Below are 26,016 nucleotides of genomic sequence, written 5' to 3' on the forward strand. Positions count from 1 at the left end.
CCAAACAACCTTTGGGTCTCCCCCTCACTGTTCTCTTGAGCCCATGGAGATCGGAAGCCCTCATCTACCTCAGTGAGGGGTTAAGTGCCCCCCCCCCCCCTGCTCGCTGTCATTCTTTTCCAAACCAGGAAGCCACACTGCTGCTTGGACAAAACTAGACTCCCGTAGTTCAGAGGTTTGCTGGAAGGGAATGTAATTTGGCATCCGGCACACAGTTAGTCCCGGGAGAGTAATGGTTAATGCAAATTAGCGATGAAGAAGGCTCTCAGCCTCCGCTGTTTCCGAGCACTGTACCCAGAACCGATTAAAACAAATCGTCGCAGGTTGTTGAAACAGCGTCATGAAAAATTAAATGGTTGGAAGAGAAGCTGGTGGCAATTATAGGGATTTGCAAAACGGAGCTTAGGAGGTTCTTTGAAAAGGTTCAGCTACAGGTTTGGTATGCTTTGTGACATGCCTTGCGAATGTGGGATCCCAGAGCAGGGGCCCCTTCTATGGCGACAGATATCCCAACTCAATCAGCTCACTGCTGAGGCTCTAAGGCAGAATGTTCTGCTCACCCGCTTAGGCTCAGACTCAGGGCTGAGTAGCTCTAAAACCCAGGAAAAGCTGGGGCTACTCAAGGCCATGGTGGAGAAAGGGTATGAAGCCAAGGCGTGCAGCTCTGGGACTGCTGGAGCTGAGCTCTTCTGCTGGGCAGACATTCCTTTCAGCGGTCTCTTGAAGACCAAGGTCTAACCCGGCTCACACTGTATTTTATCACTGGTAAATAAAGGGGAGTTTCTATTTGGGAGGTCTACAAGTCTACGAAAAAATACAACGTAAGGGCCCAAAAGTGGAAAAGAGAAGTACACATATTGGTTCTGCCACTTACTAGATGTGGAGCCTTGGAATATTTTCTTTCTCTGAGCGCCGTCAATTCCACACCTACAAAAAAGCCATCAAACCTGCTTTATAGTGCTGTGTTGAAGACTAAACAAAACATTAAATGTAATAGGTTCCATGTTAACCTTGCCATACTGTAACTGCCCAGGAAATAGTTAAGTCCCTATTCAGTATTTGGTGCCATAAAAGGACTAGTACCTTCTACCATATAATTGCTTTATAATATGTTCTGAGACATGGCCTCATGTGGGCCAAGCTGGGTTGGAGCTGGTAGTATAACGGAGGATGATTTCTGCCTTCTAATTCTCTTGCTGACATCTCTAGAGAGATGAGATTCTGATGTGTGCCACCTTACCCGGCTTACACAGTGCTGGGGCTTGAACTCAGGACTTTGTGTGTGTTAGGGAAGCACTCTCCCAACTGAACTACATCTCCAGGAGATATTTCACAGTGTTTTGATTGTTAGAGTGCTGAGGTTCAAAACTAGGGCCTCATAGATGCCCAGCGGTGTCCCTGAGCCACACCCTTTGCTATATAACTGTCCAGGGTTCATTATCAGGGCTCTGCACCACTGGAACCCATCCATGCATGGTTGTGATAAAGGAAGGCAGCGCTGAGTTCATGGCCCATTGAGACAAACTCCATTGATACCGCTAAAGCCCTGACGGTGTGCGCATTACCTTAGTTAATCATTACAAAATTATAATGGAGTGTGTGCTATTTAGTAATGAAGAAACTGAGGATCAAAGAGATGAGGGAGCACATCGCCATGTAGGTGATGTATGGTGGGACTGCAGTAGGTTTGTTTGAAATCAGAGTTCATGCTTTTCTACCTCCTCATACTGCACTTGTTTTTTTTTAAAAAAGAGATTTGTTTTTGCATGTGTACATGTGTGTGGTGTGCATGTGGTTTCTGTTTGTGTTATCATAAGTGTGTAGGGCTGAGACTGACACTGGGGGGTGGGGGTGGTTTGAAAGAAAATGGCCCCCAAAGGGAGTGGCCCTATGAGGAGGTGTGGCCTTGTTGGAGGAAGTGTGTCACTGTGGAGGCGGGCTCTGAATCTCCTCTGCTCACGCTGCTCCCAGTGTCACAGACCACTTCCGGTTGCCTGCAAGCTGTAGGACTCTCAGCTCCTTCTCCAGCACCATGTCTGCCTGCATGCCGCCATGTCCCACTATGATTATAATGGACCGAACCTCTGAACTGTAAGCTGCTACCCCATTTAAATGTTCTCTTTATAAGAGTTGTCATAGTCATACTGTTTCTCCACAGCAATGGAAACCCCAAGACAGGGGTGGTCTTCATCCTTTGGTCTTGATCTAATTCACTGAGGCTTGGTCACTTAATTGAGTGGTTTCTCAAGTGAACCCAGAGCTTGCCCATAGCTAGTCCAGCTAGCCAGCTTGTTCTGGGGATCCATATGATCCTCTGTCTCTGCCTTCTGAGGGGGGTGGGATTAAGGGCACTTTCTAAACTTGCTTTGATGTGGGACTTGGGGATCCGAACTCACAACCTCACGCTTGCATGGTGAGTCCTTTACGTGCTGAGCCATCTCTCCAGCCCTCAAGGAGAGAAGTGTTCAGGGAAGACTAGAATAATCACTTGACAACACATTGTATCTTTTTAGCGCCATGCATGGTTCTTTCCTCTTTCTTGTAGGTTGGGTTCTAGTTTCTTTTCTCCTGGCTGTGACTAGATGCCTGACGAAGGCAGTTTAAGGAGGGAAAGATTGGCTCAGAGGGAGGGGCACAGCCCTTCATGTCTGGAAGATGCAGCAGGCTACAGGAGTGGGAGGCAGCTGGCCATATTTGATGGGCAATCGGGAAGCAGAGGGAAGTAGGAAGTGGGGTTAGGCCGCACCACCTGAAGCTTTACCCCAGGTGATACACTTCCTCCAGTGAGGCCTCATGACCTCCCCAAACAGTGCCAGAAATGGAGGACCAAGTATTCAAACGCACTGTCTAGATCATGGTTCTCAGCCTTCCTGATGCTGTGACCCTTTAATACAGTTCCTCATGTTGTGGTGACCCCCAACCATAACATTATTTCCGTTGCTACTTCATAACTGAAATTTTGAAATCATAAGGTAAACATCTGATATGCAGGTGGTCTTAGGCAACCCCTGTGAGAGGATCATTTGACCCCCATGGGGGTTGAGACCCACAGGTTGAGAGCCATTGTTTTAGAGGGGTCATCTCTCAACCTACTCTGAGAAGAATAAGAAGTTTAGCAGCGTGGTCTCGGGAAAGGAAGAAAGAGAAGAAGGGTGGAGGTGGGGGAGATGTTGGGTTGTAGTCCAGTTACATCCCACCCTGGAACCCTGGGACTGGATTTGTCCTTCCTAGAAACCCAGAATTTGAGTGCGGTCTGAACTCTTAACTCCCCGTGAAGCAGCCGTTGGTGGGTGCCAGTGGGAAGTGGGAAGGGTCTTGGCCTCTGGCAGCTGCTGTCTTCAGATAGGGCTCTTCCTGGGGAGACTGAGGACTGAGAGGTGAGAGGTACAGCTGGCTGCCTTCCCAGCAGCCCCTGGTACTGAAAGGTTCCCTGGGAAGTGCAGCTCAGCATACACAAGGTAGGCTATTATGTGTTAATTTACAAAATGAAGGTAAATAACTCTGAATGTAAGAATCCAGGTTGGTTTTCAGTGTTCTGACTTCAAAGCAGTTATAAAGGAAAGCACTGGAAGCTTATCTGCTGTTTTCCTCTTGGAGGCTATCAGTTTCCATTTCGACCTTTGTGCCAAGTTGGCTGTTTTTGAATTTGGTTCTAGGCTCTGAGTCGCTCCTGACAGTCTGGCATTGTTACCCCAGGCTGTGTAGAGAAAGCCTGTTCTCTCCCCATTCCAATGAAGTTGTTTATCCGAGCTGCCGCTCTAGATGTGTTCAAGAGAAATCTTTTTCTTTCTTGCTCACCAGGTTTTAGACCTAGAGGTAAAGCATTCACTCACGAGTAATTTTCTTATGCGAATCACAAATGGAGACATGGCTTCGGCTCCATTCTCTTAGGTGTCTTGCTATGTATACCCTAAAGGCATTTAAAATATTAATCTGGTTTTGTTCTCCGTGTAGAAAATCTGGGCAAAAAGACAGAGCTTTGTTCCTGTTATTTCTTATTGGTGTCTCAGGGATGAGGTGGTCACAGACTCTGTTCTCCTTCAGACCAACCTCGGCTCCACCTGCAGCTTTATTGACAATTAGATGGTAATCAAGCTTGGCATGTCTCCATTTTAGCCTTCCACACTTACAGATTTGTTATTTTCTTTTTCTTTTCTTTCTTTCTTTCTTTCTTTCTTTCTTTCTTTCTTTCTTTCTTTCTTTCTTTCTTTCTTTCTTTCTTTCTTTTTTTCAAGACAGGGTTTCTCTGTGTAGTTTTGGTGCCTGTCCTAGATCTCGCTCTGTAGCCCAAGCTGGCCTCGAACTCACAGAGATCCACCTGCCTCTGCTTCACGAGTGCTGGGATTAAAGGCGTGCGCCACCACCGCCCGGCAGAATTGTCTATTTTCTGTGATACCATTTCATTCCTTACTACGTGACAAACATTTGAGTGCATATCACATGCAAGGACACCTGTCCATGCTTGGAATACCCCAGCCAGCGAAGCACACAGAAGTCCCCTCCCCCACTGGGCTTCCTGTGGTTCAGTTGCTGTGCTCAGGCCCAGGTCTCTCAGTGCTTCCTTCTGGAAATGCCTCTCATTCCTCAAGCTTACTGAACCGCTGTTTCAAATATATTCAAATCTGCTCACTCTGCTTTCTGGACCAAGGCTAGTTTAACACCATCACATGGGCACGATCTTTCTTCCTCCTTTGGTAACCCGCACTCACTGGTTCAGTTTCCTCTGCTCTCTTACTCAGTCACTGCCCACATAATCAAACATTTTCTGTCAGTGATGATCTGGAACGATCACGCATCCTCCCTCTCCTCCAGTCCTCGGTCTTCCTTTCCAGACTTCAGCAACAGCATTTTCCTAGCCTGCCCACTGGACAGCAACTGTGTTGGTCTTTCCGATCTACATTTTTAGGCTGCTGGCAAAAAATCTGCTTTGTATCAGGAGATTAAGACCATCCCCCGTTCTGATGAATCATGAAGAAGGCTCCCTGGCCTCAGCATATGTTAGGACTCAAGGCTCTGATTTATTGCCGTAAACAGATCAAAACCAAGTCAGCAAACAGAAAAGAAGCATGAAGCAGCCAGACAGAAACTTCTAGAGTTGTTTTTGCAGTGAAGACACACACTTAGTCCAAGGAGTTAGGACTTCATATGCAGAGCGTTGCCTATCAGGGAAGCCCATGTCGCACATAGACCCAGAGTGTCTCTTAGGGGCTGATCAACCCCTATTTGACACATTACCAAATTCCAGGTTCCAGAAGGAAAGCAAGTGTCCAGAGCAAGTCACCGTGGTTTTTTTTTTTTTTTTTTTTTTTTTTTTTTTGTGAACATTTTTAATTAGTCACCGTGGATTCCATTACAGTGTTCATGTGAACAGCTCAGGCACAGTGAGCCCTATCTCCTGGTTATGAAATAGTGGGGGGTCCTGCATACATCCAAGCCCTTAGTTGCCAGCCAGAGGCCACCTTTGCTAACAGGCTTTTCTAAGGAGAGTGATTCCTGTTACATGTACTCTTTCTTCCACACTCCTCCTAAAACACAGCTCTGATATTTATTCATTCCTGCAGGATTGATTGGGCATCCACAGTTCTTAGACACAGTTTTAGAACTAGGGTTATGGTAATATGCCAGAAGGAAAAAAAATCTCTTTTTATTTATGTCATCTATAGGAGAAGACAGATGGTGAAGAGAAGAACATATATATATATTATATATACAAAGTCATATAACATATATATAAAATCAGGCGATGATCAAGACTGAGATAATAGGGGCTGGAGAGATGGCTCAGCAGTTAAAAGCACTGGCTGCTCTTCCAGAGGAGCCGGGTTCACTTCCCAGCACCCACATAGCAGCTCATAACTGTCTGTAACTCCTGGATCTGACACCCTCACACAGGCGTACATGCAGGTAAAACATGAATGCACATGAAATTGATAAGTTTTGTACTCCTGGTTATTGACTATCCTCCGCTGCTGATGTAATAAGCCAATCAAGCTGAATTATTAAGTCCAGGTTTAGTAAACAGAGAGAAGCAACTCCCCGGTGATTCTGGAGAGGGCAGGGGAGAGAGCAGGAGAGCACACAGCAGTTATGGCGACCAGGTCTGTAGGCGTGGTCTTGAGCTACCTGTAGGCATGGTCTTGAGCAGCCCGGGGGAGGGGCTGACTCTTGGCAGGCTTTCTTAGAGGTGGGGTCTGGGGAGGGGTGGCAGCTTCCACTTAATTATCCTAAACTCCTTGGGTATATGGCACTGCAGGGTTTCCACCTAAACAGAAATAAAAATAAACAATTTTTTTAACAAAAGGACTGAGAGGACAGTGGGCTGGGGATGGCACTCCTGAGTTTACCACAGAAGGCCCATCTGAAGAAATATGATTTTGTCAGAGACTTAAAGGGACATGCTCTATCCCAGAGGTGTGTGTGTGTGTGTGTGTGTGTGTGTGTGTGTGTGTGTGTGTGTGTGTGTGTTTGTGCATGCCAAGGCCAGAGGACACCCTTAGGTACCATTTCTCCAGTGCCATCCACCTCATATCACAGATTTTCAATAGAATTCATAGAGGCAGAGGCAGGCAGATCTCAGTGAGTTTGAGGCCAGCCTGGTCTACAGAGCAAGTTCCAGGACAGGTTCCAAAGCTACACAGAGAAACCCTGTCTCAAAAATCTTTATATATATGAAAAAATCATATATATATGAAGAGTAGCACAGTTACACAAATAACTTTTGAGTATCTACTAAGTCCAAATGGTTGATAAATTCTAAGTGTTGAAAAATCTCTTAAATTTGACAAGATTTACAGTTTACAGAGAAAGTCATTCAACATGGACGGGGTAGAGTTCTATGGCAGGTACTGGAGGGGACACAAAGATGAGCAAAAATATCTTCAATGTATGTTATTGAATTTGAATCTGACAACACCTGTCTGAAGTGGTGGGGGAAATTTATCAATCTCGTATTACTGGTGAGGAGTGGTCACGGGCCTCGTGAGAGGGTTTGTGCCTCTGTTAGTCGTATTTTCTGTCCCCAGTAAAAGTGGAACGCTCAGTTTCCATTCAGAGCTCCCTGTAACCTGGTCTTAACGTCTGCCTTCCACTTGTCTGTCGTTGGTCTTCGTCTGAACGAATCTTCTTCCTGTCTTTGAGGGGACCAAACTTTCGTTACTTTGTTTTTTGAGGCAGGGTCTCATTGTACAGCCCAGGCTAATGTGGAGTTCTCTATGTAGCCCACGCTGGCCTTGAACTCTCAATCTTCCTGCCCCTCATTTCCCAGTTGTTAGGACTACAGGTATGGGCCCCCATATTTGGTAGGACCAAACTCTCTAATAATTTTGTTGATACTTCCCTCTCTGTTTCTTTATTTGTTCGTACTTACTGGTATTTAACAATGACATGTTGATTAATTGCTTTGTAGGCAACAAGAGATGCAAAGGAAAATGGGAGAGCATTTCCTTCCTTCAAGGGGCATTTAGCCCAATAGTAGGGACAATATCTCTGAGACTTGACCTCCTCTCCTCTTCCCCTTTCTCGTCTCTTCAAAATTCCATTCCTTTCTCAGCAAAAATGTCACCTCTCCGAAGTCATGTCTGCTTGCTCTGGTCATCGTGGCATTTTGATGTGGCAGTTATGCATTGTTTATAGTTTATAAATTCATGGCTTATTCCCCCTCCTTTGAGCCCCCTGTGATGACATCCAGGAAGAAGCTTCATCTGAGTTAAGTGCACAGCACTTCATATGGGGTAGACACTTTCATGTGTTTGCAGCACCGAGTTGATTCTAACAGCTTCTTCAGGGTTGGCTGAACATAGTTTTCATGATCCACCGTGCCCACTGTTCCAGTTCTGCCTCAGTCCATCACCCTCCCACAAGGCCCCGGTAGACGTGACTTCCTCCTCCCTCACCTCAGGTGACTGGATGGGAACATCACCCAAGGCTGGTAGACTCACTGTCGGACCCCCAGTGTGTCAGCTCACCCTTCTGTCACAAGTTTGTGTTAAGACAAGGACCCTTTCAGTTGTGGGGATGCCCTTGCCCTGTTATTGAGTGTGCTGTTGGCAACCATGTTGGTCATACTGGTCTGTGCTCAAGGAGAGGAAGTTGCCCAAAGAGAAAAAGATACCGACGAGACTGAGTGTGAAGACCTTGGGTCAGCTGATCCTGATTGCTTCTAGTCCCTGTAAGCCTGCACTTCAGTTCCCACCCTTATGACATTCTCAGGATGTTCAATAAATCCTTCACTACTGCTCTATGGAGTCCCCTCTTTCTACCTAAAATGCTTTCCCCAGCACAGCACCAGTCAGGTCTGATCTTCTCAGAACATGTGCTCACCAGTCTCTTGCTGTGTTCTTAAGCTCCCGTTTGGAGCCACCTTCTTGGAACAATCGTTTTCCTTTGCATGTGTGGTATTGAATCATCTTGTTCCTTTCTCACCTGGTGGCCCATCTGCTCTTGCCCATTGAACTCTACTCCATCAAACGTAGGTTTCGTTCTGGGCCTTTGCCTTTCTCCACACTATCACTCTTCCAATCAGTTTCTCTGGCGTCAACAGCCATCTCTATGGAGATGACACTTAACAACGGAATACACACACATCACATGTCCTTCCTTCATCCTCCCTGCCTGCTCCCCTTCCTCCATCCCCACCCCCTTTAGAACCTGGATTACTTATTGTCATCTGAAACTTAACGGATCAGGAAAGATTCATGATCTTTTCCTCTACGAGGCTATGTAGAGATTTTGTATGCCCTTTAAAGAACTTCCTTTCAATCCAGTGAATCTGAGTTCTTGTGACTTTTTTTTTAAATTTCCTGAGAATGGTCTGATTTTTTTTCCCCTTAGTAATCTCTCAATGAAGTTTATAACACTGTTAAGTACTTTCAGCGTCAGGCTAGAGTTTTGGGATATATTATGATTAGCAATGATTATTGAGTCTATGTGAGTCATGACAAACACAGATCCTCCTTAAATCCCACACTGGTGGATCAACCGGACCTAGATTTGAGTGGAAGATGGAGGCTGTTTTCTTCTTATCTGTAATCCACTTTAGATATCTAGGATACAAGAGAAGTGTGCGTGCCAGGGTCCCCGGAGTGAGCTGATCTCACTGACCTACTCTCGTGCCCCCACACAGGTTTCTATGGGTGAGGGCACCACGTGATGCTGGTGTTAAATAACTTACCTCGCAGAGTCCCTCACAGAGCCTGGCTGTACTCTCACAAGCTGCTTCTTTCACATAATACTTGCCTTGAAAACCAACTCCTGAACTGCTTTGTTAGCATTCACAGTAGACCAGGAGAGTCTCAAGAGATCTACAGAAAGTGGGGTTGGCTCTAAGACGGTAGTGGAACGCCAACAGCTGGAGGAGTGGCCTGTTGGATGGAGTTGGGACCACTTCATCTGATGAAGCTAGTGACCACCATTACCCGCTTGGAGGGAGCAGCTGTCAGTCAGTCGATATTCATCGAGTCTATGTGATATGCAGATAACCAGGTCTTTTGCCAGGATAAAAAAGATCTTCAGCGTGTGGTCCCTGGCCTCACGAAGAACCTTTACTGCTGCTGAGAATTCAGATCCTAGGCCCAGCACAGGAGAGTGTCTCATAGCCAAGCTGTTTTATATTCCCCCATTGCTGAAAGTCTGATCCCAAGTCCATTCAGTTAGGAAACCTCAAATGTTTTCCTTAGCACTAATGGAAGGCATCCACTTAGTTCATAAGGTAACAAAAGTCAGATTATCGAGTCTCAATGATCTGAATGTCTGTGCTGATGAGACCCTCTCGAGGCTGCCTTGGTAATTCATATTCATAACTGTAAAAGACTCTGAATGATCTTCTGCATCATCAAAGAGATAAACTCATTTTCAGTGTGTGCTAGGGGATTTTTATGTGGAGTGTGAAACACCAGTGGTCCACATGAGCCTCAAAGTAATAATAATAACAAATGTCATATTGTAGTCATGCTTATTCACAACAGGAATTTGCCATGTTTTTGAAGTGGAATAACGTAGGAGATTGTGCTGTGTTTTCTTAATAGGTCCAATTTGATTAACAAAACCTGGAATTCACTGGAGGTGTGTTTTCCTCACATTTGGGTTCCTTACAAAGTCACTGTCACCAGAGTGACTGCTGTTCTGAATCATCAGTCCCAAGTGGTGCGGCAGAGGACATGGGTTTTGACAGTGGGGGGTGGGGGGAGGGGTTTGCATCTGCTATTGCTTCGTATGTGACCTTGTACAAGTGGCTTCCCTGAACAAGCTTATAATGAGGATTCATGTGTATACATCCTGATACATATAAGGATATAGAGGTGGTTCAAAGTGGAAGGCAGTCTTTACACCATCCATGTGCCTTTCCTGGTTAAACTGGTTGGTTTTAAATGAAATGGGAGTTTATATTTTTAAATTTGGAGCCCACTCATGACTAATTCCTTAATATTTCTTAAGCATCCACGTCTCTTAGCTGTAGTGCAGACCTGTTATGTTTTAACCCATGGGGTTTGCTTTGGCATATGCATTTGAAATGGTGCTTTGATGCAGTTTGGTTGTTGGTTGTCTTGCTTGTTTGCTTTTTCCTTCAAGTCCATCTCAATGATGGGCTTGGGACATCTTTGATCTGGGGGGACAATGTTGTAAGGATGGGGTGACTACTGATAGATCCAGAGCTTTCCCCACCCCCCAAAATGGCAGCGCTGGTGCCATTGCTCTAGACAGACAGACAGACAGACAGACAGACAGACAGACAGACTCTGGCTAAGTAAACAGAAGAATTGTTATGGGTAAACAAGCCTAAAGGTTTCTATTTAAGCAGATCTCTTAAGCCAGTTCTGTTCTGTAGGAACCTCCCTCAATCCTCCCTCAACCCTCCAGGAACCTCCCTTAGCCTTCCCACAAAGATCAACTCTTCCTCTGCCAAGGGCACTTGGTTCCGGATCAATCCAGACATCCTGTATCAGCTCAGATCTCCACCCTACTGACTGTCACATAAAATCTGTTTGTCTAACCCACCCTGTCCCATCCCCACCAGTGTCCTGAGATGGCCTTGGCAGTTTGATCCCCAGTAAATCTTTCTTTCTGTCCACAGAGCAGTCTGGTTCAGTGTTTCTCTGTGTCATCATTTCCAGCTGCCATATGGGGCAGCAAGCTCAGCTCTTTGGGGAAATCCTCCCTCTCACTCATCGTCTTTGGAGGAACTGACCAGGCTCTTGCTTTATGATACTTGCAGATACTTTCATGTCATCAAACTTTTGCCCCTTTGCTGTTCTTCCTTTTTTGGAGTTGACTTTAAAAGCTATGACTGTGGGGGCTAGAGAGATGGCTCAGCAGTTAAGAGTGTGCACTACTCTGGCAGAGGACCTGAGTTCAGTTCCCAGCACCCACAGTGGGTGACTTCATCCTGTCACTCTAGTTCTGGGGATGCAATGCCACCTTCTGGCTTCCGCAGGCACTACACAGACCTACGCTTTCACGAACATACACATAGATAAAAATAATAAACAATAAAGTCCTTTCAAAAAATACTACATGGTCAAGCATGGTGGTGCATGCCTTTAATCCCAGCACTTGGATGGCAGAGTCAGGTGGATCTCTGTGAGTTCGAGGACTGGCTGGTTTACAGATTGAGATCCAGGACAGCTAGGGCTGTTACATAGAGAAACCCTGTCTTGAAAATCCAAACAAACAAACAAAAGTCATCCATGTTTTGTATTGGAAATCACAGAAAACAAAGAGCAAATAAAGAGAGGGAAGAAGAGAGAAAATGAAGGAAGGAGATGAAGAAGAAAGGGAAGCAATGAAAAAAGCTAAGGACCAGGGATGTGGCTCAGCTAGAGGAGTGCTTTGTGCTTTCCTCACAGACACAAAGCTGTAGGTTCGATCCCTGGCACTGCATAAACCAGGCCTGGTGACACGTGTCTATAATCCCAGTACCAGGAGCTTTCCTAAGTTTAGGTCATCTGCGGCTACTTAGTAATTTTAATGTTAGTCTGGGCTGCATGAGGCCCTAGCTTTGACTCCAATAAAAAAAAAAGCCAAGTCACCCTCTGTCCCACCATTCTGGACTAACATGAATGTGATTTTGTTCCTAGACCACCCCCAACTTTGCATTTTATGAGCTAACATAATTTTGAATGTTTGCCGGATTTCACATCACAGAGATATACTGTCATGTATCAAGTCAAATTCCGTTTCTTTTGGTCATCTTTCTTCTTTTTTGTCTTGTCTGTTGATATCTTCAGAATGTCTTTGTATCTAAATCTTTTTCTCAATGTCTGACATAGGAAGAGGCTCTAGAAAAGGAACTGACATTTAGGAAATGAGCTGACTTTTTACACAGCAGTGGAAATAACTGTGCCATGGCATTTTCAAAGGAATAGAGTACGTTATGTTCCCACTGGTAGTCTATGAGAGTCATTTCTCTCTGCAGGAGCTCTAGTGGTATGTTACTCACTCAGCCATCTTTAACTGATGTGTACTTCCCATTTTCATTACCCAGAGCACTGTGAGCTAAAATGAAACTTCTCATCATGAAGTGAGAGAGCAAAGTGTCTCAGAACTGTGACCTCTTAGGGGTCTGCAAAATAGATGAAGCATGGAAGGCACTTTTAAAATCCATGTTTCAAAAAGGAAAAGCAGATATCTTCTTCAGTGTGCTGTTTCTGTGGAGAGATACTACAATCACAGCAACCTCTATAAAAGAAAACATTTAGTTGGTGGCTGGCTTACACTTTCAGAGGTTTAGTCTATTATCATCATTGGCAGGGAGCATGGTGGTGTGCAGGCAGACATGGTGCTGGAGAAGGAGCTGAGAGTTCTACATCTAGGTTCATAGGCTATCTATATCTCTATCTATCTCTATCTCTCTCTCTCTCTCTCTCTCTCTCTCTCTCTCTCTCTCTATATATATATATATATATATATATATATATATATATATATATATTCACTGGGCCTGACTTGGACTCTTGAAATCTCAAAGCCCACCCCCAGTGACATATTGCTTTCAACAAGGCCACAGCTCTTAATCTTTTACTTAATCTTTTAAAATAGTACCACTCCTTGGTGACCAAGCATTCAAATCTATGAGCCTTCAGGGGCCATTCTTATTCAAACAACCAATATTAATTACTTAATCATTGTTTCAAGAGCCTGAAAAGGGATGGGATTAAAGTCGGAAAATACTGGCAATGTCTTATGTATCATATAAAATTTATATTAGTTTTGGTCTATTACATGATGATAATGATGGTGTTTATAAATGGAATGATAATGTTAATACTTAATGGCTTTGGGAAGAATTTTGGTTACTCAGTCTCTAAGTTTATAAGTCTGTTAAAAGGTTTTTTTTTGACTACTTACGCCTTCTGTTGGTGAGTGACAACCAGCTGTTTTATATCTTGAGAGAGATCAGCCTTGACCAACCTCCACCAGAGCAGAGGAGACTTGGGGGATCCAGAAACTCAAGAGTCATGCTCTTGAGTGAGGGAGGTTTGGGATGGGAAAGGGTGTGGAGCTAGAGCATAATTTTAGACATGGGTTGTAGAGATCCATTCGGGCAGGTCTTTATGCTATTCAGAGAGAAGACAATGGTTTTATTAGGACAGGATACCCAGACTATAGGGAGATAAGACATGTACCTAACAAACACATCTAGAGGATCCATTGGCCCTTGGTTTCAGAAACAAGGCAGAGCCTATTGTCAGAACTCTGCCAAAGAGTCAGTTATCGGAGCTGGACCAATAGCAGGGTTGACCCGATATCTAGTTCTCTACTGAGCTAAAGTTCTTCCCTCATGAGGAAGCTATTGGGCTAATGCCCAAGATAGGAGAGAATACCCAGGAGAGATGAAGTGGCTTTCACTGCGGGGAGAGGAGGCGCTGGGGTAAGACAGCATGGCACTGTCACCCAAAGGTGTCTATGAATGTTTTAGAAGCAAGAAAGATATATGGCGACCTAGAAGGGACAGTCCTGGACTCAGTGCTGTTTAACACTTGCATTAAATTGATAGATTAGAGAACGAATTATTAATTACTCAAATGACATTTTCACATTAATTAAAACTACGGGATATGTGATTAAAACCCCACGTAGCCCAGCAAGGACAAAAGCACAGAGGAGAATTTAAGTAGAAAAAGAAAGAAAGCACATGACCTGTCACTTTCCAAGTACAGACCGGAGGCCTGGAGACCTTTTGTTTTCTCTGTGTCCTTTTCTGGGAAACTCAGGAGGTATTGATGGAATTTTTAAATGCTGACATTAATAACTGTATTCCTGGCAGTTTGAAGGTCTCCTGAATGTGCTAGATTTTATGGAGTCCAGTAACATTTAGGAAAATAATAAAATATCAGCCTTATCTTGGTGCTACATGGAAGGTGCTTTATAGTATCACATACTCTGGCTTCCACACTCATATAGCACACATATACACATACACATATACACCATATACACATACATACACATATGTGAGTACACACACACACATACATGACATACATATACATGCATACACTGATATACACGTATATACACACATACACATATACATGTACATGCACACATGCATACACATATGCACATACACACATATACACACACATACATACACATACATATCTGACTAAAAATCAAGTGAAGTGGGTACCTTGAAATGCTGTAAAGAAAAATCCTGTTTCTGTGGATCCTAAGGCACAAGTGATTTTGCTTTTGCTGGCATTTTGATAGGAACTTCCTCACAACATTGAGTTTTGAGGACAGGAGGTCAATTGAGTACCAGACAGAGTTAATGAATACAGAGGAAAGCAAAGAGCATGAGACAGGACGAGCCATTTCTTCCATGAAAATACCAGCATGGTAGAAAATTTAGTGAGATGGGTTGTCATGTGTTAAATTAGTAATCTGCATTCAATTTCTTCTAAAATTGGCCATAATATTTGAAAAGGATAGTCCGAAGTAAACCAGCTCCTTTTTAGATAAAAACAAGATGCAGTGGTAGATGACAGAGAGCATCTGTGGTCTGAGGTGATGGAGGGCTCTAGGGAAGTGCGGGCATTAGAGAAAATGTTAAAACATCTGCTGTATCTACTCTTAAAAAGAACCTGCCCTTGGGGGGCTGTTTTTCTTAAGTGTTATGCAACGCAGAAAATAGTCTACGTGCTGCAGCTCGGCTCAGTCTGGGCCGTTTCTACGCCTACCTGGTGATCTGGGTAGCTGACCTCCTGGCACAGGAGTCTGTCCTTTCTCATCTTTCCCCCAGCAAGAGTGGTGAGCAAGTGTTGACTCTGCCTCAATGAGTCCTTTATGTACTCAAATACCACCCTTCTGATGGCTCCGCTTCTCTTCCACAACGTGAAACAAAGCCCCATTCTCCAGGTTCATCGCTATCATGTTTACCCATCCAGCGTTCTCTGAATATTGGGTTGTAAGTAAATGTGTGGTCGTTTACCAGATATTATCATTTTTCAAAAACTAGCCTTTTGCTTTTTCCAAGCCCAGTTGGCACAAGCAACTTGGCATCTTCTCAGATGAAAAAGGATGACTTCACTTTCTCGTACAGTAATGGCACATGAAGGCGATCACGCAATGAGTCCGATCCACTGAGGAGCATGCTCACAGAGAGGTTCCACAGCACCTTTTTATCCTGCAGTGCTTTATGATATGTGCATTCTGAATCGTGTCTCGGCCTTTGCATGAGAATGCCTAAGTGTATCCTAGATTATATGCCACATCTCATAATGTAGATAGATATCCCATCTCTAAAAAGGTTGAGAAACTTCCTTTGGTATCTAAGTGAAATTCGTAAGGAAATCTATGACTGGACAGTTAAAACATTCTGTTTCTAAATCAAATGGCGGAGCAGGCCACTCACTTTGGAGGCATCTGTGGACACAGATGTCACCCTTCCTGTCCCATCGCCCCACAGGATTGACTTCTCTCCTCAGTTTGCACATATGGGAAGACCCTGAACTATCCTTTTCAAATATTATGGTCTGTAGAGGGTGTTAGGACAACAGGTGGTTAACAGCCCAAGTGCTGAAGTGGATCTTAACTCTTCCACACTTAGACTCCATCCCAAGCCCTGTCACAAAGGAGGGGTTCCTCCTGGATCTCAGCCAGCTTCTGTATCCGTTGATGGATTTTCAGAGGCTGTGGTGCCGGGTCTCTGTCTCCCTGATCCCTGATCAGCAGGGAACCAAGTCATTTTCCAACTGGTGCTCTCCATGTCCAAGAAAACTCCTTGTTTGCTATACCAGGTCATTTAGTTTTTGCTTGTATGGGTCTATTCATTTTGAAATAGCATTTGTTTTGATATTTGCATACCCAAATGTCCGCTCTTGAGTGTCCCCACCATTCATTGATTTATTTAATTTGCAAAGGAAGCTTCGGCATAGCAACTACAGTTCCAGCATCACTGCCTCTCTCGGCACTCAAGCTGGAATTTGGAGGATTCTTTGCACATGCTCTTAACTCTGCTCTTCACTTTTTGGATTTTCTAGCCACAGGATGGGAGGAGTGGTGGGCACCTGTGAGGAGGTAGAAACAGGCTGGAACCTTTTCTTTTGGGCAAATTAGTACATTTCACTATTATAGTCCTTTCACTGCATCAATAATTATCAATATTTACTTTTAGGATCATTTGAAATGGCTCAACTTTTTTTGTATGTTCTGTATATTTAAAAGGTGTGAGCCTACGTTTCTGAGCTCTGTGATCTGCAGTGTACTGCCTTAGAAACAATGGAAACATTCAGATTAGAGGAGGATGGAGGTTATTTACTTACTGGATTTAGGAAACAGACTTAAGCCTGGAGCAAGAACATCATTTCCCATGAGTGTCTGGATAAGGCTTGTCCTTATAGCCGCTAAGGGGAGGAGGCACACTTAACATCCCAGACTGACCACAGGCTTGCTTTTCTTTTCCACTGTGTCACAGTCCTGTGTCTCAAATCCTCAAAAAATCAGATGTGACTAGCTTCTGCTGCATTCAGGTGAGCAAATACAAAGAATACATATGCATACACACACATATACATACACACATATACATACATACACACACAAACACACATACATATATATTCACATGCACATTTCTTCTCATAATTATCAACAAGTATCGCTATTGTTTACCCTTTTATGTCTGTTTGGTTATAGTGACCCAGTTCATTTCTATCAGTTGTTTTTTTTTTTTTTTTTTTGGTTTTTCGAGACAGGGTTTCTCTGCGTAGTTTTGCGCCTTTCCTGGAGCTCACTTGGTAGCCCAGGCTGGCCTCGAACTCACAGAGATCCGCCTGGCTCTGCCTCCCGAGTGCTGGGATTAAAGGCGTGCGCCACCACCGCCCGGCCTCTATCAGTTGTTTTAACTCACACTCTGTGTACTGTGGTGTATTTGCCGTTAGTCGTCTGCTTCCCAAACATTATGTTTTTCTGTGACATAGTTACGTTTACATTTAGTTTGCTCTGTATCTGTTAACATTTACATTTCAATGGTTGAGCAATGCGTGCTCGGTCAGTTGAACTGTTAAGTAGCTGGCAGAGGGACTGGAGAGATGGCTCAGCAGTAGAGAGCACTGACCTGGTTCAGGCCCCTGCACCCACATGGCCGCTCACGACTGTCTCCAGTTCCAGGGGATCCAATGCCCTCTGGCCTCTACAGGCAGTGCACACACATAGTGCGCACACATGTATGCAGGCAAAACACCCTGCAGATAAAAATGCAGAAAAATAATAAAAGAGCAGCAGAATAGAAGCTCAGTATGAGGGTAAAAACTATGATTCTCAGCACTTATTAGAGTGTCTGGCAGTGGTGGTGGTGGCGGCGGCGGTGGTGGCGGCGGCGGCGGTGGCGGCGGCGCACGCTTTTAATTCCAGGGAGGCAGAGGCAGGTGGATCTCTGTGTTTGAGGCCAGCCTGGTCTACAGAGCAAGTTCCAGGACAGCAGGGATACATAGAGAAACCCCTCTCTCAAAATTGAAAATCAAACAGAGAGAGAGAGAGAGAGAGAGAGAGAGAGAGAGAGAGAGAGAGAGAGAGAATGCTAGACTAAATATTTGTATATTTGTACAAATAAATAATAAGTTATGATTTTACCCATTTGATTATTATTATCTGGTGAAGTATTGATGTTTTATTGATACTTTTCCATGTGACTTTTGATTGATTTATAGCATTTAATCTACCTTAAACCCCCTAACAAAAGGTCTCCTTATTTTATAGTTAGATTACTTATAGCAAAAATAGGCTGGATAATGCAGTCATTTACTTACGATATTTCCCTGCCATACTTTTTTCTCTTTCCTTTTTAAAATTAGAGCCATCTCCATGGAAGATTTATCACCACTGCAATTACTTGCTAAATACAGTCCAAAGGGAAAGGGAAAGATTCAGATGTATTTTGAATAACTGCAAATGTTTTGGGAAATAAACACTTTCTAAGTTGTAAAGCAAGTGTTATAAACATTTGTTAGAATCAGCAAGCATTCTGTGGACTTGTCATGTGTCAAGCCATGTGCACATATGAACATATAAACACACTGCACTTACCCTCAGGGACTTGTCTGTCTCTGGAAGTTCATCCCTGGACTTGTCTGTGGGTTCTTAGATGCCACCAAAGAAATACAGCTTCCAAGGCGTTCTTACCAAACTCTAAGTGTTTGAACTCAACAACTAGACTCAGCTCCCACCATAAGAAAGTGCCCCACATTTTAAAAAGAAGGCGAGGCTGGGCATGGGAGCTCACACCTCTAATCCCAGCACTTGGGAGGCAGAGGCAGGTGGATCATGGTAAGTTCAAGGCCAGCTTGATCTACAGAGTAAGTTTCAGGCCTGTCTCAACAGAAATAAAACAAACAAAAATGCTTAGTGAAACATTAGTAACGAACAAAGGTGCCATGTTGTTTTATGTTCATATTTTAAATTTCTTACTGTTTGTGTATTCAGCTAGTATAAACTGTGTGTTTGCCCATCTGCTCTGCAATACTGTGGTCAAGTTCTGTTACATTTAATGGATTCACGGTGAGGGGTTTTTCCCTGGTAGAGGCCTGGATTGACTGAAATGGATCTGTAAGGGGACTAGGAAGGAGCAGACGGTAGAGGTAAGCTTGTCATGTCTGGCTCTCACTCTGTTTGGAATTAATGTCCTTTGCCAACACGAGACACATTGGTTCCATAGCCTGTGTTCCCACGATCTCTAGAAGGTCGGTATGAATTACATTTCAGGGAGGCACAGATCCACACCATTTCCTTTAACGCAGCAATAAGGGAACAATTGGAAATCTTTCATGTACTGTGTTTACTATTTTCATGGAAAAAGAAAAACAGTTTTCATTTATGTTTGCAGAAATTCGGCTGAAAGCAGCAATATTACAAGGAACCAAATTTTAAATTGAATTGTTAACAAAACAGGTCTCTCGGCTGCCTGTGATTCATTTCAATAAGCTTAATTCTTCAGTGTACTCGTTGGATATTAGATGTAAATACCCAAGGTGAAAAGCAGAGATGCTTTCTCCTTTCCATGATTCTGGTACATTCTGGGGTTGACCCAACAGGTCAGGGGAGTAGGCTCTGGCTGTGTCTGTTCAATCAATGCAAGCCGTGAACCTGCATCCTACAAACACCAGTGAGGGTCCTCTACAGAGAGAAAATTGTGTCAGAGAACACGCTGCGACCCTGTTTGGGCCTTGCTCTTCCGGTCTTCCTTCCGAGCATCCGGGTCCGTCAGCACACTCCGTATCCTTCTGCTGTCCTGGGATCACGTTCACTCCTCCTTGCCCTGAATCCGTCTTGCTGACTGAATGAAGTGACTATTCACTGCCCGACCACTTGTGGGCCTCCTTCTGCGTGCCAAGCCTGTGCTAAGCATTCCGTGGAGAACACTGGCCAAAGCCCCTGCCATTGGAGCCTGCAGCCTCGGGCTGAGCGCATGAGAGAGAGCCTTGGAAAGGGACAGCGAGGGGACAATGGCTGGGCTGATGACATCGGGCAGCGACAGTGGACCTCTTTTCTCTGCTCTTATTCATGGAATCGGTTCATTGTGGGTGGGGGAGCGGTCCCCAAACCAGGCAGATCCTTTTGAAACGTTGGGATCAAAGGGGGAGGAGGAAGCTGGAAGCTTCAAAAGGTTGAAACTTGACTGCTTGACTTTGTTCACCATGAATGACTCTGTGGTACTCAGGGGTGTAACGAGGAAGAGAGAGCTGTGTTGACTGAGCATCTGCTGTGTCTGGCTTTCCGTTAGAGGGGATGGAGAGGAAGAGCCAAACTTTCCGCTGCTGTTGGGACGAGAGAATGTGAACACAACTGTGGCTGTGGAGGACTCTGTTACTTCCTGCACCGCCAGCCCTGTGATTTATACACATTTTTTTTTTGTCTGATACTATAAAGGATGGTTTGGGCCACGCTGGTCCATAGTGTCAAGGAGAGAACGAAGGTCAAGTAAGAAAAGTCAGGAGGATAAATTCATAGTGCCCAGCAGCATATTCTTTCTACCCAGTTGTGCTTTGCTTTGAGCTGAACTCCGACCTCGGAGACCTCAGAGGGAAGGCAGGGGAGGAGGGTGGGGGAGGAGCACAGTAGGAAAGAAGTAGGAAAGAGCTCTACACTTCCAACCATGCCAACCCTTTGGTTTTCCAAAGAAAATCTTGCTTGAATTATTAACTGAAAAAAAAAATGAACTTGTATGGAATTTATAGACAAAGTTTAATGAAGAAAAATTGGTAATCCTGCCAATTAGAGACCACCAGTGCTAATATTTTGGTATATTTTCTTATACACATGTATTTATAAGACACTTTGTGTGTGTATTAAGTATTTTCATGAGTTTGCCATCTGTAAGCCATTAAAATATTATAAATCTATCACACTTGGCTGCAGGATGTTGCCACACAGTACCATGATACTTATGGCGGCTTAACTTTTACATTTTGACTTTACAACAATAAAAAAAAAATGCGTTCAGTAGCAACTGCACTTCATATTTTGAAAATTGATCTTTTTCTGGGCTAGTAATATTCTGTGTGATATTCTCTCACAGTGGTAGGGGCAGAGCACCCCCCCCCCCCCCCCCCCGCCTGTAATCAGGAGGAAAGCAAGCAGATAGAATGCCACAGCATTGCACTGTGGTGTTCCATAGACTTGTGTTATGGAGTCCGATTTTACCTTTCTAAGGCTTTGTTTTGTTTTGTTTTTTTGTTTTTTTTGTTTTGTTTTTTCGATACACAGTGTCTCTGTGTAGCTTTGCGCCTTTCCTGGAACTCACTTTGGAGATCAGGCTGGCCTCGAACTCAGAGAGATCCGCCTGCCTCTGCCTCCCGAGTGCTGGGATTAAAGACGGGTGCCACCACCTCCCAGCTCTATGTTTTGTTGAGACACATTCCACTGTTAGCTGAAGAGCACAGCTGTCCAGTTGAAGACAGATAGATGAGATGTCCAGCTTCCCACCTTTCCCTCGCTGCTGGAGTGCCTGCGTGAATGATTTTCTTCAGAAATCTTTCTCATCATTAGAAGCACAAGCACAGTGGTGCATGGCTACATCCCTGCAGCCTGAACAGGCAGGAAAGTGCTGAAAGAGTCGAGTCCTGCAATGCTCTCTCTTCATCTCTGAAAACTAAATCATCATAAGCCATCTCCGTTGGCTTCCCTATTCCAGCCTCAGTGTTGAAGGGGTTAAACCACGGGTCAGGCAGAGCCTGTTTTCTCCTTGGCTTATAGCAGATCTATGTTTCTCATCCAACAGTCCAGATCTCAGAGCATACGCTCCCCTCTGCTGATCCCCGCCAGGGTCCATCCTTCTTCCTTGTAACCAGCAGATCCATACCAACATTGCATCTTCCTAGCACACATTCAGAGGACCTGAAGCTGTTAGTTAACATGGCCAGTAGTCCAAACCTTCCTTTGCCCACTTCTTGGTGTGATGAATTGCATGCAGGCCTCCAGTCCTGTTTATTGACATAGAGATGAAGCAATGACCCTAGCACACCTTCAGCACATGTCCCCTGTCACAGGCACTTTGGTCAGCGACTTCTGAGAGTCACAAGGTAAGGCTATTAACAATCCTATGGAATGGTTAATTTTATCACTTCCATTTTACCTATGAGAAACCAGAGGCACTGAAAAGTTAAGACACTGGTTCCTTGTTGCTCCCATGGGTAGTGGCTAAGCTGGTTATCAGCCTCAGTTTCCTGCCTGTCTCCACTCTTACTCTTTCTGCCATGGCAAATGTCTGTTTCATAGATGTAGCTAGATTTTTCCTGCCTGGCCCACAGTCAGGACAAATCTCTTTCACCCGCCAGTCCCACAGCCTCTCAGACCCAACCAAGTAAACACAGAGACTTATATTGCTTACAAACTGTATGGCCGTGGCAGGCTTCTTGCTAACTGTTCTTATAGCTTAAATTAATCCATTTCCATAAATCTATACCTTGCCACATGGCTTGTGGCTTACCAGCCTCTTCACATGCGGCTTGTCATGGTGGCGGCTGGCAGTGTCTCCTTCTGCCTTCCTGTTCTTTCTTTTCTCCTCTCTGTTAGTCCCGCCTATACTTCCTGCCTAGCCACTGGTCAATCAGTATTTTATTTATTGACCAATCAGAGCAACACATTTGCCATACAGAACATCCCACACAGCACATAGAACTCAGTTTTTAAGGGTTTTGGGCAAAATGAAACCAGCAATGTTCATCATGTCACCTGAATTTCAGAGCTGGTGTATTATTTATGTCTCCTTTAAGACATCTTTAAATTGTTATATTAATTGTTATTGTAAGAAGGAGAGGTTTTCAGGAGATTTTTAAGGCTCATAACCTTGGAGCTTAGGCTGGTTGGGTTTTGTCATCTTGACACAAGCTTGGGTCATCTAGGAAGAGGGACTCATAATTAAGAAGATGTCTCCACCAGGTTGACCAGTAGAAAAGCCTGGGGGGGGGGGTCATTGTTTTTTAAAGTAAATGATTGATATGGGAGGGCCCAGACTACTGTGGGTGGGGCCACCCTTGTGCTGGTTGTAGGTGTATGAGGAAGAAAACTGAGCAAGTTCTTTGAGGAGCAAGTCAGTAAGAAGTGGTCACATACCACCACCACCACCACCACCACCACCACCACCACCACCACCACCACCACATGATTGGTCATATTCACTTCTCTTGTTAACACCTCTTGTCCCCTGGCATTCCCACTGATTCATCCTTTTCTCAACATTGAAAATGTCTCCTTTCAACATTCACGTAGTGTGTGTGTGTGTGTGTGTATCTGAGTTTAATTAGGACTGCTTACATGAGTGTGGGTAAGAGATTATTCTCAGGATTGTGCCCAGCCCTAGTTCTAATTTTTGAGGACCTTCCATAGTGTTTTCCATATTGGAGACACCATTTTTAATTCCCACCAACATTATCTAGGAGTTATAGCTTTCCCACACCCTAGCCAACACTTCACCTTTTGTTGTTATGGTTAATAACAGCCACCTTGCCAGGTGTGAGATGATGGTGTTTTTATGGTTTTGATTTGTATGTCTTTTTTGGTGGCAACTCTGTTAATGCTCAAGAGCTCACTGTGCTGATCAAAACCGATGCTCTTCAAGTTACTATCCTTCCATCCAGTCACACTCCCATCTTGGTCCCCCTTGAGGACGAGCTCTTCGATACTGATGTTTGCTGGACTCAGTATGCTTTTCCTTATTTCCACAGTGCTCCCCACACCAACAGTCTTTGCAGCTTTCCCCTTTTCTTCTTCCTTACTGCTTCCCCTGTGTCTAAATCAGCAGTTCTCAACCTGTGGGTCACGAACCCTTTGGGAGGACCGATCAACTCTTTCACAGGGGTCACCTAAAACTGCCAGAAAATACAGATATTTACATTATTATACATTACAGTAGAAAAATTACAGTTATGAAGTAGCAATGAAAACAATTCTATGGCCGGGGGTCACCACAATGTGAGGAACTGTATTAAAGGGTCCGCAGCACTAGGAAGGTTGAGAACCACTGGACCAAGTCTTTCTTTGTCTTTTCTCCTGTTCGCACTCACTAGTATAGCTTATCTGTAATGATTCTTGTGTGTTTTTCTCTCTTTAAAAGCTGTCTTTGGCATTATACTTCCTGAAACCTAGCTGCCGGAGTCCAGCTTCAGATGAGGGCGGGGTCTGAAGGTGGGTGGATGCAAGAGCAGTGAGGGAGGAATCAGACATGGGACACATCTCAGTTTCATTTTAGGAGGGATGGACAGAAGCACATCTTGGTATGGCTTGTCCTACTTTGACGACCTGTATCTCTCACAGGCTTTATTTATACACAAAATCATTTCCTCATGGCCTTTAATCATTGATTACATAGTCTTTTCATGGTACATACATTTTCTAAAGTCTTCCGTGATTACATAAGCATATCAAAGTAAAAGAAATAAAAAGAGCAAACAGCAAATTTCATGAGAACTAAAATCTAACATCACGATAAAATCAATTCTTTTAGCTCAATAGCTTTTCCCTTAAAATTGGTGTCATAAAACCTTGTGGTTACATAAAAACTAGACAGGATGTCTCTAATAAGTTTGACTAAGGTAATAGATCAGAAGTTATTTCCTACTACCAGTTAGTCCATTAATCTACTATAATGAATATCTGATCTTTCTACAGGAATCTAATGCCTTAGTCCCTTGTTTAGGTTCTTTCTTTTATATCTGACACAAGCCCACCATCCTTCTCCTTGACTTCTGAAATACCGTCTTCTGCTCTTTATTCTTTCTACACTCAGAGAAGTCCTGACTTGACAAGTCTGCTCAGGAAGTCAGGCAGTTCACTGAGCCAGAATGTTTCTCTTTGTGTCTCTGACATAAACTCTTGTTTCAATGTGGTCTCTATCTTTATTACAATCCTGCAAAGCATCAAAGAACATCAAGATTCCTAAAACTGTTTGCCTTCAGGAGGGCACCAAGGCCTGTCAATAATTTTATTTTCCTTGTCCATACTAGTTCTGTGTTCCTGGGCAAGGGATGAAAACCTAATAATTCAGTTATAGTTTGCCAGCTTCTAAAGTTTTCCTGAGTTTGTCTTCTTAAATGATTTCTTCCAGATCCTATGTCTCATGTTTATGAATACTACTTAGTAATAAGTTCTATAGAAGATTCAATTTCTTACATAGCTAATTCTCCCAGGGAATCATCGTAAGTTTTATTCTTTATATCAGCTTCCTTAGGAATTGTTACATGGTCTCAGTTGTAGCCTTCGGTGAGGGGCCCTTAACAGCAAGGAGTTCAAACATTAAACATGTCAAAGGCATAGGCAAGAGCTGTGCAGCAAACTCCACCGAGGGCAGTGAAGGATCAGTCCACGTTGTCCAAGCACTGTGGTCTTTGTCAAGCAGCGGTTCCAAGACGCTGGGCATTGCCACCTAACCCTTCCCATCGTGCGATTTCAGGATTGTTTTAAAATCCATCCTTTAAATGTGAATGAAATTCTATAAATTTGTCTTATAGCGCACAAATCTGAGACAGCCTCGTCTTTGCTTGGAAGCCTAGTTATTCATTGTGTTTACAATCAAGAATGTCTTGTCTGGATATTTGCTGTCCTGCTCAAGTTTAATGCTATCTGCCTTACAATGATTGCCATCCCTTCCTGTCTCCACTCTTCAGGGCCACTGTTCTTTTCCTGTAGTTCCTGATCTGGGCTCTCTCCACTGCTACATTTGACTCCCATTGGCCTCTATAATTGGAGTCTCTGGCAGCCATTATTATAAAACTGCCAAGATGGCTAATCTTGGTTTTCAATTTGACACACCTGGTAAGAAGAAACCTCAACTGAAGACTTGTCTCCATCAGATTGGCTTGTGAGCATGTCTGTGGGGCATTGTCTTGATTGATGATTGATGTGGGAGGGGCCCAGCCCACAGTGGGAGGTGCCATCCCTGGGCAGGCAGTTCTGAATAGTATAAACAAATAGCTGAGCAAGCCATGGAGGGCAAGCCAGTATGTGTCATTCCTCCATGGCCTCTGCTTTAGTTCCTGCCTTGGTTTCCCTCCATGATATACTAGAACTGTAGGCTGAAATGAGTCC

The 26,016-nt window shown here is 44.1% G+C and overlaps 1 protein-coding gene and 1 long non-coding RNA gene across 2 annotated transcripts in view; one reads left to right on the top strand and one right to left on the bottom strand.

Annotated features, from left to right (window-relative positions):
* Tmem117 (transmembrane protein 117) overlaps positions 1-26,016 on the top strand; it is a 446,256-nt gene that overhangs the window by 35,567 nt on the left and 384,673 nt on the right. The gene's annotated exons all lie outside the window — the stretch shown is intronic.
* LOC143269810 (uncharacterized) lies at positions 269-6,258 on the bottom strand. Its single transcript, XR_013046565.1, has 3 exons — positions 6,124-6,258; positions 875-927; positions 269-762 (listed from the first exon to the last, which is right to left on the bottom strand). It is a non-coding gene; the product is annotated as an uncharacterized LOC143269810 (long non-coding RNA).

The sequence above is a fragment of the Peromyscus maniculatus genome, chromosome 20 (genome assembly GCF_049852395.1).
Source record: "Peromyscus maniculatus bairdii isolate BWxNUB_F1_BW_parent chromosome 20, HU_Pman_BW_mat_3.1, whole genome shotgun sequence".
Classification (NCBI taxonomy): domain Eukaryota; kingdom Metazoa; phylum Chordata; class Mammalia; order Rodentia; family Cricetidae; genus Peromyscus; species Peromyscus maniculatus.